We start from the raw sequence: 9,474 nt of genomic DNA, 5'->3' as shown, positions 1-9,474 counted from the left end.
GGGGGTGGGGGGGGGGGGGGGTGGGGGGGGGGGGGGGTGGGGGGGGGGGGGGGTGGGGGGGGGGGGGGGTGGGGGGGGGGGGGGGTGGGGGGGGGGGGGGGTGGGGGGGGGGGGGGGTGGGGGGGGGGGGGGGTGGGGGGGGGGGGGGGTGGGGGGGGGGGGGGGTGGGGGGGGGGGGGGGTGGGGGGGGGGGGGGGTGGGGGGGGGGGGGGGTGGGGGGGGGGGGGGGTGGGGGGGGGGGGGGGTGGGGGGGGGGGGGGGTGGGGGGGGGGGGGGGTGGGGGGGGGGGGGGGTGGGGGGGGGGGGGGGTGGGGGGGGGGGGGGGTGGGGGGGGGGGGGGGTGGGGGGGGGGGGGGGTGGGGGGGGGGGGGGGTGGGGGGGGGGGGGGGTGGGGGGGGGGGGGGGTGGGGGGGGGGGGGGGTGGGGGGGGGGGGGGGTGGGGGGGGGGGGGGGTGGGGGGGGGGGGGGGTGGGGGGGGGGGGGGGTGGGGGGGGGGGGGGGTGGGGGGGGGGGGGGGTGGGGGGGGGGGGGGGTGGGGGGGGGGGGGGGTGGGGGGGGGGGGGGGTGGGGGGGGGGGGGGGTGGGGGGGGGGGGGGGTGGGGGGGGGGGGGGGTGGGGGGGGGGGGGGGTGGGGGGGGGGGGGGGTGGGGGGGGGGGGGGGTGGGGGGGGGGGGGGGTGGGGGGGGGGGGGGGTGGGGGGGGGGGGGGGTGGGGGGGGGGGGGGGTGGGGGGGGGGGGGGGTGGGGGGGGGGGGGGGTGGGGGGGGGGGGGGGTGGGGGGGGGGGGGGGTGGGGGGGGGGGGGGGTGGGGGGGGGGGGGGGTGGGGGGGGGGGGGGGTGGGGGGGGGGGGGGGTGGGGGGGGGGGGGGGTGGGGGGGGGGGGGGGTGGGGGGGGGGGGGGGTGGGGGGGGGGGGGGGTGGGGGGGGGGGGGGGTGGGGGGGGGGGGGGGTGGGGGGGGGGGGGGGTGGGGGGGGGGGGGGGTGGGGGGGGGGGGGGGTGGGGGGGGGGGGGGGTGGGGGGGGGGGGGGGTGGGGGGGGGGGGGGGTGGGGGGGGGGGGGGGTGGGGGGGGGGGGGGGTGGGGGGGGGGGGGGGTGGGGGGGGGGGGGGGTGGGGGGGGGGGGGGGTGGGGGGGGGGGGGGGTGGGGGGGGGGGGGGGTGGGGGGGGGGGGGGGTGGGGGGGGGGGGGGGTGGGGGGGGGGGGGGGTGGGGGGGGGGGGGGGTGGGGGGGGGGGGGGGTGGGGGGGGGGGGGGGTGGGGGGGGGGGGGGGTGGGGGGGGGGGGGGGTGGGGGGGGGGGGGGGTGGGGGGGGGGGGGGGTGGGGGGGGGGGGGGGTGGGGGGGGGGGGGGGTGGGGGGGGGGGGGGGTGGGGGGGGGGGGGGGTGGGGGGGGGGGGGGGTGGGGGGGGGGGGGGGTGGGGGGGGGGGGGGGTGGGGGGGGGGGGGGGTGGGGGGGGGGGGGGGTGGGGGGGGGGGGGGGTGGGGGGGGGGGGGGGTGGGGGGGGGGGGGGGTGGGGGGGGGGGGGGGTGGGGGGGGGGGGGGGTGGGGGGGGGGGGGGGTGGGGGGGGGGGGGGGTGGGGGGGGGGGGGGGTGGGGGGGGGGGGGGGTGGGGGGGGGGGGGGGTGGGGGGGGGGGGGGGTGGGGGGGGGGGGGGGTGGGGGGGGGGGGGGGTGGGGGGGGGGGGGGGTGGGGGGGGGGGGGGGTGGGGGGGGGGGGGGGTGGGGGGGGGGGGGGGTGGGGGGGGGGGGGGGTGGGGGGGGGGGGGGGTGGGGGGGGGGGGGGGTGGGGGGGGGGGGGGGTGGGGGGGGGGGGGGGTGGGGGGGGGGGGGGGTGGGGGGGGGGGGGGGTGGGGGGGGGGGGGGGTGGGGGGGGGGGGGGGTGGGGGGGGGGGGGGGTGGGGGGGGGGGGGGGTGGGGGGGGGGGGGGGTGGGGGGGGGGGGGGGTGGGGGGGGGGGGGGGTGGGGGGGGGGGGGGGTGGGGGGGGGGGGGGGTGGGGGGGGGGGGGGGTGGGGGGGGGGGGGGGTGGGGGGGGGGGGGGGTGGGGGGGGGGGGGGGTGGGGGGGGGGGGGGGTGGGGGGGGGGGGGGGTGGGGGGGGGGGGGGGTGGGGGGGGGGGGGGGTGGGGGGGGGGGGGGGTGGGGGGGGGGGGGGGTGGGGGGGGGGGGGGGTGGGGGGGGGGGGGGGTGGGGGGGGGGGGGGGTGGGGGGGGGGGGGGGTGGGGGGGGGGGGGGGTGGGGGGGGGGGGGGGTGGGGGGGGGGGGGGGTGGGGGGGGGGGGGGGTGGGGGGGGGGGGGGGTGGGGGGGGGGGGGGGTGGGGGGGGGGGGGGGTGGGGGGGGGGGGGGGTGGGGGGGGGGGGGGGTGGGGGGGGGGGGGGGTGGGGGGGGGGGGGGGTGGGGGGGGGGGGGGGTGGGGGGGGGGGGGGGTGGGGGGGGGGGGGGGTGGGGGGGGGGGGGGGTGGGGGGGGGGGGGGGTGGGGGGGGGGGGGGGTGGGGGGGGGGGGGGGTGGGGGGGGGGGGGGGTGGGGGGGGGGGGGGGTGGGGGGGGGGGGGGGTGGGGGGGGGGGGGGGTGGGGGGGGGGGGGGGTGGGGGGGGGGGGGGGTGGGGGGGGGGGGGGGTGGGGGGGGGGGGGGGTGGGGGGGGGGGGGGGTGGGGGGGGGGGGGGGTGGGGGGGGGGGGGGGTGGGGGGGGGGGGGGGTGGGGGGGGGGGGGGGTGGGGGGGGGGGGGGGTGGGGGGGGGGGGGGGTGGGGGGGGGGGGGGGTGGGGGGGGGGGGGGGTGGGGGGGGGGGGGGGTGGGGGGGGGGGGGGGTGGGGGGGGGGGGGGGTGGGGGGGGGGGGGGGTGGGGGGGGGGGGGGGTGGGGGGGGGGGGGGGTGGGGGGGGGGGGGGGTGGGGGGGGGGGGGGGTGGGGGGGGGGGGGGGTGGGGGGGGGGGGGGGTGGGGGGGGGGGGGGGTGGGGGGGGGGGGGGGTGGGGGGGGGGGGGGGTGGGGGGGGGGGGGGGTGGGGGGGGGGGGGGGTGGGGGGGGGGGGGGGTGGGGGGGGGGGGGGGTGGGGGGGGGGGGGGGTGGGGGGGGGGGGGGGTGGGGGGGGGGGGGGGTGGGGGGGGGGGGGGGTGGGGGGGGGGGGGGGTGGGGGGGGGGGGGGGTGGGGGGGGGGGGGGGTGGGGGGGGGGGGGGGTGGGGGGGGGGGGGGGTGGGGGGGGGGGGGGGTGGGGGGGGGGGGGGGTGGGGGGGGGGGGGGGTGGGGGGGGGGGGGGGTGGGGGGGGGGGGGGGTGGGGGGGGGGGGGGGTGGGGGGGGGGGGGGGTGGGGGGGGGGGGGGGTGGGGGGGGGGGGGGGTGGGGGGGGGGGGGGGTGGGGGGGGGGGGGGGTGGGGGGGGGGGGGGGTGGGGGGGGGGGGGGGTGGGGGGGGGGGGGGGTGGGGGGGGGGGGGGGTGGGGGGGGGGGGGGGTGGGGGGGGGGGGGGGTGGGGGGGGGGGGGGGTGGGGGGGGGGGGGGGTGGGGGGGGGGGGGGGTGGGGGGGGGGGGGGGTGGGGGGGGGGGGGGGTGGGGGGGGGGGGGGGTGGGGGGGGGGGGGGGTGGGGGGGGGGGGGGGTGGGGGGGGGGGGGGGTGGGGGGGGGGGGGGGTGGGGGGGGGGGGGGGTGGGGGGGGGGGGGGGTGGGGGGGGGGGGGGGTGGGGGGGGGGGGGGGTGGGGGGGGGGGGGGGTGGGGGGGGGGGGGGGTGGGGGGGGGGGGGGGTGGGGGGGGGGGGGGGTGGGGGGGGGGGGGGGTGGGGGGGGGGGGGGGTGGGGGGGGGGGGGGGTGGGGGGGGGGGGGGGTGGGGGGGGGGGGGGGTGGGGGGGGGGGGGGGTGGGGGGGGGGGGGGGTGGGGGGGGGGGGGGGTGGGGGGGGGGGGGGGTGGGGGGGGGGGGGGGTGGGGGGGGGGGGGGGTGGGGGGGGGGGGGGGTGGGGGGGGGGGGGGGTGGGGGGGGGGGGGGGTGGGGGGGGGGGGGGGTGGGGGGGGGGGGGGGTGGGGGGGGGGGGGGGTGGGGGGGGGGGGGGGTGGGGGGGGGGGGGGGTGGGGGGGGGGGGGGGTGGGGGGGGGGGGGGGTGGGGGGGGGGGGGGGTGGGGGGGGGGGGGGGTGGGGGGGGGGGGGGGTGGGGGGGGGGGGGGGTGGGGGGGGGGGGGGGTGGGGGGGGGGGGGGGTGGGGGGGGGGGGGGGTGGGGGGGGGGGGGGGTGGGGGGGGGGGGGGGTGGGGGGGGGGGGGGGTGGGGGGGGGGGGGGGTGGGGGGGGGGGGGGGTGGGGGGGGGGGGGGGTGGGGGGGGGGGGGGGTGGGGGGGGGGGGGGGTGGGGGGGGGGGGGGGTGGGGGGGGGGGGGGGTGGGGGGGGGGGGGGGTGGGGGGGGGGGGGGGTGGGGGGGGGGGGGGGTGGGGGGGGGGGGGGGTGGGGGGGGGGGGGGGTGGGGGGGGGGGGGGGTGGGGGGGGGGGGGGGTGGGGGGGGGGGGGGGTGGGGGGGGGGGGGGGTGGGGGGGGGGGGGGGTGGGGGGGGGGGGGGGTGGGGGGGGGGGGGGGTGGGGGGGGGGGGGGGTGGGGGGGGGGGGGGGTGGGGGGGGGGGGGGGTGGGGGGGGGGGGGGGTGGGGGGGGGGGGGGGTGGGGGGGGGGGGGGGTGGGGGGGGGGGGGGGTGGGGGGGGGGGGGGGTGGGGGGGGGGGGGGGTGGGGGGGGGGGGGGGTGGGGGGGGGGGGGGGTGGGGGGGGGGGGGGGTGGGGGGGGGGGGGGGTGGGGGGGGGGGGGGGTGGGGGGGGGGGGGGGTGGGGGGGGGGGGGGGTGGGGGGGGGGGGGGGTGGGGGGGGGGGGGGGTGGGGGGGGGGGGGGGTGGGGGGGGGGGGGGGTGGGGGGGGGGGGGGGTGGGGGGGGGGGGGGGTGGGGGGGGGGGGGGGTGGGGGGGGGGGGGGGTGGGGGGGGGGGGGGGTGGGGGGGGGGGGGGGTGGGGGGGGGGGGGGGTGGGGGGGGGGGGGGGTGGGGGGGGGGGGGGGTGGGGGGGGGGGGGGGTGGGGGGGGGGGGGGGTGGGGGGGGGGGGGGGTGGGGGGGGGGGGGGGTGGGGGGGGGGGGGGGTGGGGGGGGGGGGGGGTGGGGGGGGGGGGGGGTGGGGGGGGGGGGGGGTGGGGGGGGGGGGGGGTGGGGGGGGGGGGGGGTGGGGGGGGGGGGGGGTGGGGGGGGGGGGGGGTGGGGGGGGGGGGGGGTGGGGGGGGGGGGGGGTGGGGGGGGGGGGGGGTGGGGGGGGGGGGGGGTGGGGGGGGGGGGGGGTGGGGGGGGGGGGGGGTGGGGGGGGGGGGGGGTGGGGGGGGGGGGGGGTGGGGGGGGGGGGGGGTGGGGGGGGGGGGGGGTGGGGGGGGGGGGGGGTGGGGGGGGGGGGGGGTGGGGGGGGGGGGGGGTGGGGGGGGGGGGGGGTGGGGGGGGGGGGGGGTGGGGGGGGGGGGGGGTGGGGGGGGGGGGGGGTGGGGGGGGGGGGGGGTGGGGGGGGGGGGGGGTGGGGGGGGGGGGGGGTGGGGGGGGGGGGGGGTGGGGGGGGGGGGGGGTGGGGGGGGGGGGGGGTGGGGGGGGGGGGGGGTGGGGGGGGGGGGGGGTGGGGGGGGGGGGGGGTGGGGGGGGGGGGGGGTGGGGGGGGGGGGGGGTGGGGGGGGGGGGGGGTGGGGGGGGGGGGGGGTGGGGGGGGGGGGGGGTGGGGGGGGGGGGGGGTGGGGGGGGGGGGGGGTGGGGGGGGGGGGGGGTGGGGGGGGGGGGGGGTGGGGGGGGGGGGGGGTGGGGGGGGGGGGGGGTGGGGGGGGGGGGGGGTGGGGGGGGGGGGGGGTGGGGGGGGGGGGGGGTGGGGGGGGGGGGGGGTGGGGGGGGGGGGGGGTGGGGGGGGGGGGGGGTGGGGGGGGGGGGGGGTGGGGGGGGGGGGGGGTGGGGGGGGGGGGGGGTGGGGGGGGGGGGGGGTGGGGGGGGGGGGGGGTGGGGGGGGGGGGGGGTGGGGGGGGGGGGGGGTGGGGGGGGGGGGGGGTGGGGGGGGGGGGGGGTGGGGGGGGGGGGGGGTGGGGGGGGGGGGGGGTGGGGGGGGGGGGGGGTGGGGGGGGGGGGGGGTGGGGGGGGGGGGGGGTGGGGGGGGGGGGGGGTGGGGGGGGGGGGGGGTGGGGGGGGGGGGGGGTGGGGGGGGGGGGGGGTGGGGGGGGGGGGGGGTGGGGGGGGGGGGGGGTGGGGGGGGGGGGGGGTGGGGGGGGGGGGGGGTGGGGGGGGGGGGGGGTGGGGGGGGGGGGGGGTGGGGGGGGGGGGGGGTGGGGGGGGGGGGGGGTGGGGGGGGGGGGGGGTGGGGGGGGGGGGGGGTGGGGGGGGGGGGGGGTGGGGGGGGGGGGGGGTGGGGGGGGGGGGGGGTGGGGGGGGGGGGGGGTGGGGGGGGGGGGGGGTGGGGGGGGGGGGGGGTGGGGGGGGGGGGGGGTGGGGGGGGGGGGGGGTGGGGGGGGGGGGGGGTGGGGGGGGGGGGGGGTGGGGGGGGGGGGGGGTGGGGGGGGGGGGGGGTGGGGGGGGGGGGGGGTGGGGGGGGGGGGGGGTGGGGGGGGGGGGGGGTGGGGGGGGGGGGGGGTGGGGGGGGGGGGGGGTGGGGGGGGGGGGGGGTGGGGGGGGGGGGGGGTGGGGGGGGGGGGGGGTGGGGGGGGGGGGGGGTGGGGGGGGGGGGGGGTGGGGGGGGGGGGGGGTGGGGGGGGGGGGGGGTGGGGGGGGGGGGGGGTGGGGGGGGGGGGGGGTGGGGGGGGGGGGGGGTGGGGGGGGGGGGGGGTGGGGGGGGGGGGGGGTGGGGGGGGGGGGGGGTGGGGGGGGGGGGGGGTGGGGGGGGGGGGGGGTGGGGGGGGGGGGGGGTGGGGGGGGGGGGGGGTGGGGGGGGGGGGGGGTGGGGGGGGGGGGGGGTGGGGGGGGGGGGGGGTGGGGGGGGGGGGGGGTGGGGGGGGGGGGGGGTGGGGGGGGGGGGGGGTGGGGGGGGGGGGGGGTGGGGGGGGGGGGGGGTGGGGGGGGGGGGGGGTGGGGGGGGGGGGGGGTGGGGGGGGGGGGGGGTGGGGGGGGGGGGGGGTGGGGGGGGGGGGGGGTGGGGGGGGGGGGGGGTGGGGGGGGGGGGGGGTGGGGGGGGGGGGGGGTGGGGGGGGGGGGGGGTGGGGGGGGGGGGGGGTGGGGGGGGGGGGGGGTGGGGGGGGGGGGGGGTGGGGGGGGGGGGGGGTGGGGGGGGGGGGGGGTGGGGGGGGGGGGGGGTGGGGGGGGGGGGGGGTGGGGGGGGGGGGGGGTGGGGGGGGGGGGGGGTGGGGGGGGGGGGGGGTGGGGGGGGGGGGGGGTGGGGGGGGGGGGGGGTGGGGGGGGGGGGGGGTGGGGGGGGGGGGGGGTGGGGGGGGGGGGGGGTGGGGGGGGGGGGGGGTGGGGGGGGGGGGGGGTGGGGGGGGGGGGGGGTGGGGGGGGGGGGGGGTGGGGGGGGGGGGGGGTGGGGGGGGGGGGGGGTGGGGGGGGGGGGGGGTGGGGGGGGGGGGGGGTGGGGGGGGGGGGGGGTGGGGGGGGGGGGGGGTGGGGGGGGGGGGGGGTGGGGGGGGGGGGGGGTGGGGGGGGGGGGGGGTGGGGGGGGGGGGGGGTGGGGGGGGGGGGGGGTGGGGGGGGGGGGGGGTGGGGGGGGGGGGGGGTGGGGGGGGGGGGGGGTGGGGGGGGGGGGGGGTGGGGGGGGGGGGGGGTGGGGGGGGGGGGGGGTGGGGGGGGGGGGGGGTGGGGGGGGGGGGGGGTGGGGGGGGGGGGGGGTGGGGGGGGGGGGGGGTGGGGGGGGGGGGGGGTGGGGGGGGGGGGGGGTGGGGGGGGGGGGGGGTGGGGGGGGGGGGGGGTGGGGGGGGGGGGGGGTGGGGGGGGGGGGGGGTGGGGGGGGGGGGGGGTGGGGGGGGGGGGGGGTGGGGGGGGGGGGGGGTGGGGGGGGGGGGGGGTGGGGGGGGGGGGGGGTGGGGGGGGGGGGGGGTGGGGGGGGGGGGGGGTGGGGGGGGGGGGGGGTGGGGGGGGGGGGGGGTGGGGGGGGGGGGGGGTGGGGGGGGGGGGGGGTGGGGGGGGGGGGGGGTGGGGGGGGGGGGGGGTGGGGGGGGGGGGGGGTGGGGGGGGGGGGGGGTGGGGGGGGGGGGGGGTGGGGGGGGGGGGGGGTGGGGGGGGGGGGGGGTGGGGGGGGGGGGGGGTGGGGGGGGGGGGGGGTGGGGGGGGGGGGGGGTGGGGGGGGGGGGGGGTGGGGGGGGGGGGGGGTGGGGGGGGGGGGGGGTGGGGGGGGGGGGGGGTGGGGGGGGGGGGGGGTGGGGGGGGGGGGGGGTGGGGGGGGGGGGGGGTGGGGGGGGGGGGGGGTGGGGGGGGGGGGGGGTGGGGGGGGGGGGGGGTGGGGGGGGGGGGGGGTGGGGGGGGGGGGGGGTGGGGGGGGGGGGGGGTGGGGGGGGGGGGGGGTGGGGGGGGGGGGGGGTGGGGGGGGGGGGGGGTGGGGGGGGGGGGGGGTGGGGGGGGGGGGGGGTGGGGGGGGGGGGGGGTGGGGGGGGGGGGGGGTGGGGGGGGGGGGGGGTGGGGGGGGGGGGGGGTGGGGGGGGGGGGGGGTGGGGGGGGGGGGGGGTGGGGGGGGGGGGGGGTGGGGGGGGGGGGGGGTGGGGGGGGGGGGGGGTGGGGGGGGGGGGGGGTGGGGGGGGGGGGGGGTGGGGGGGGGGGGGGGTGGGGGGGGGGGGGGGTGGGGGGGGGGGGGGGTGGGGGGGGGGGGGGGTGGGGGGGGGGGGGGGTGGGGGGGGGGGGGGGTGGGGGGGGGGGGGGGTGGGGGGGGGGGGGGGTGGGGGGGGGGGGGGGTGGGGGGGGGGGGGGGTGGGGGGGGGGGGGGGTGGGGGGGGGGGGGGGTGGGGGGGGGGGGGGGTGGGGGGGGGGGGGGGTGGGGGGGGGGGGGGGTGGGGGGGGGGGGGGGTGGGGGGGGGGGGGGGTGGGGGGGGGGGGGGGTGGGGGGGGGGGGGGGTGGGGGGGGGGGGGGGTGGGGGGGGGGGGGGGTGGGGGGGGGGGGGGGTGGGGGGGGGGGGGGGTGGGGGGGGGGGGGGGTGGGGGGGGGGGGGGGTGGGGGGGGGGGGGGGTGGGGGGGGGGGGGGGTGGGGGGGGGGGGGGGTGGGGGGGGGGGGGGGTGGGGGGGGGGGGGGGTGGGGGGGGGGGGGGGGGGGGGGGGGGGGGGGTGGGGGGGGGGGGGGGTGGGGGGGGGGGGGGGTGGGGGGGGGGGGGGGGGGGGGGGGGGGGGGGAAGGGGGGGGGGAGTGGGGGGGGGCGGGGGGGGGGTGGGGGGGGGGGGGGGGGGGGGGGGGGTGGGGGGGGGGGGGGGGGGGGTTGGGGGGGGGGGGGGGGTGGGGGGAACCTACTCTCGGGAACCTGTGAGAACCTGCTGGATCCCACCTCTGGGCAAAGGTCCTCCTATCACTTAATATTAAATATATAACTGTAACTTGTAA

This window comes from Sphaerodactylus townsendi, linkage group LG03 (assembly GCF_021028975.2).
Source record: "Sphaerodactylus townsendi isolate TG3544 linkage group LG03, MPM_Stown_v2.3, whole genome shotgun sequence".
Lineage (NCBI taxonomy): Eukaryota > Metazoa > Chordata > Lepidosauria > Squamata > Sphaerodactylidae > Sphaerodactylus > Sphaerodactylus townsendi.
This window is presented reverse-complemented; position numbering follows the sequence as displayed.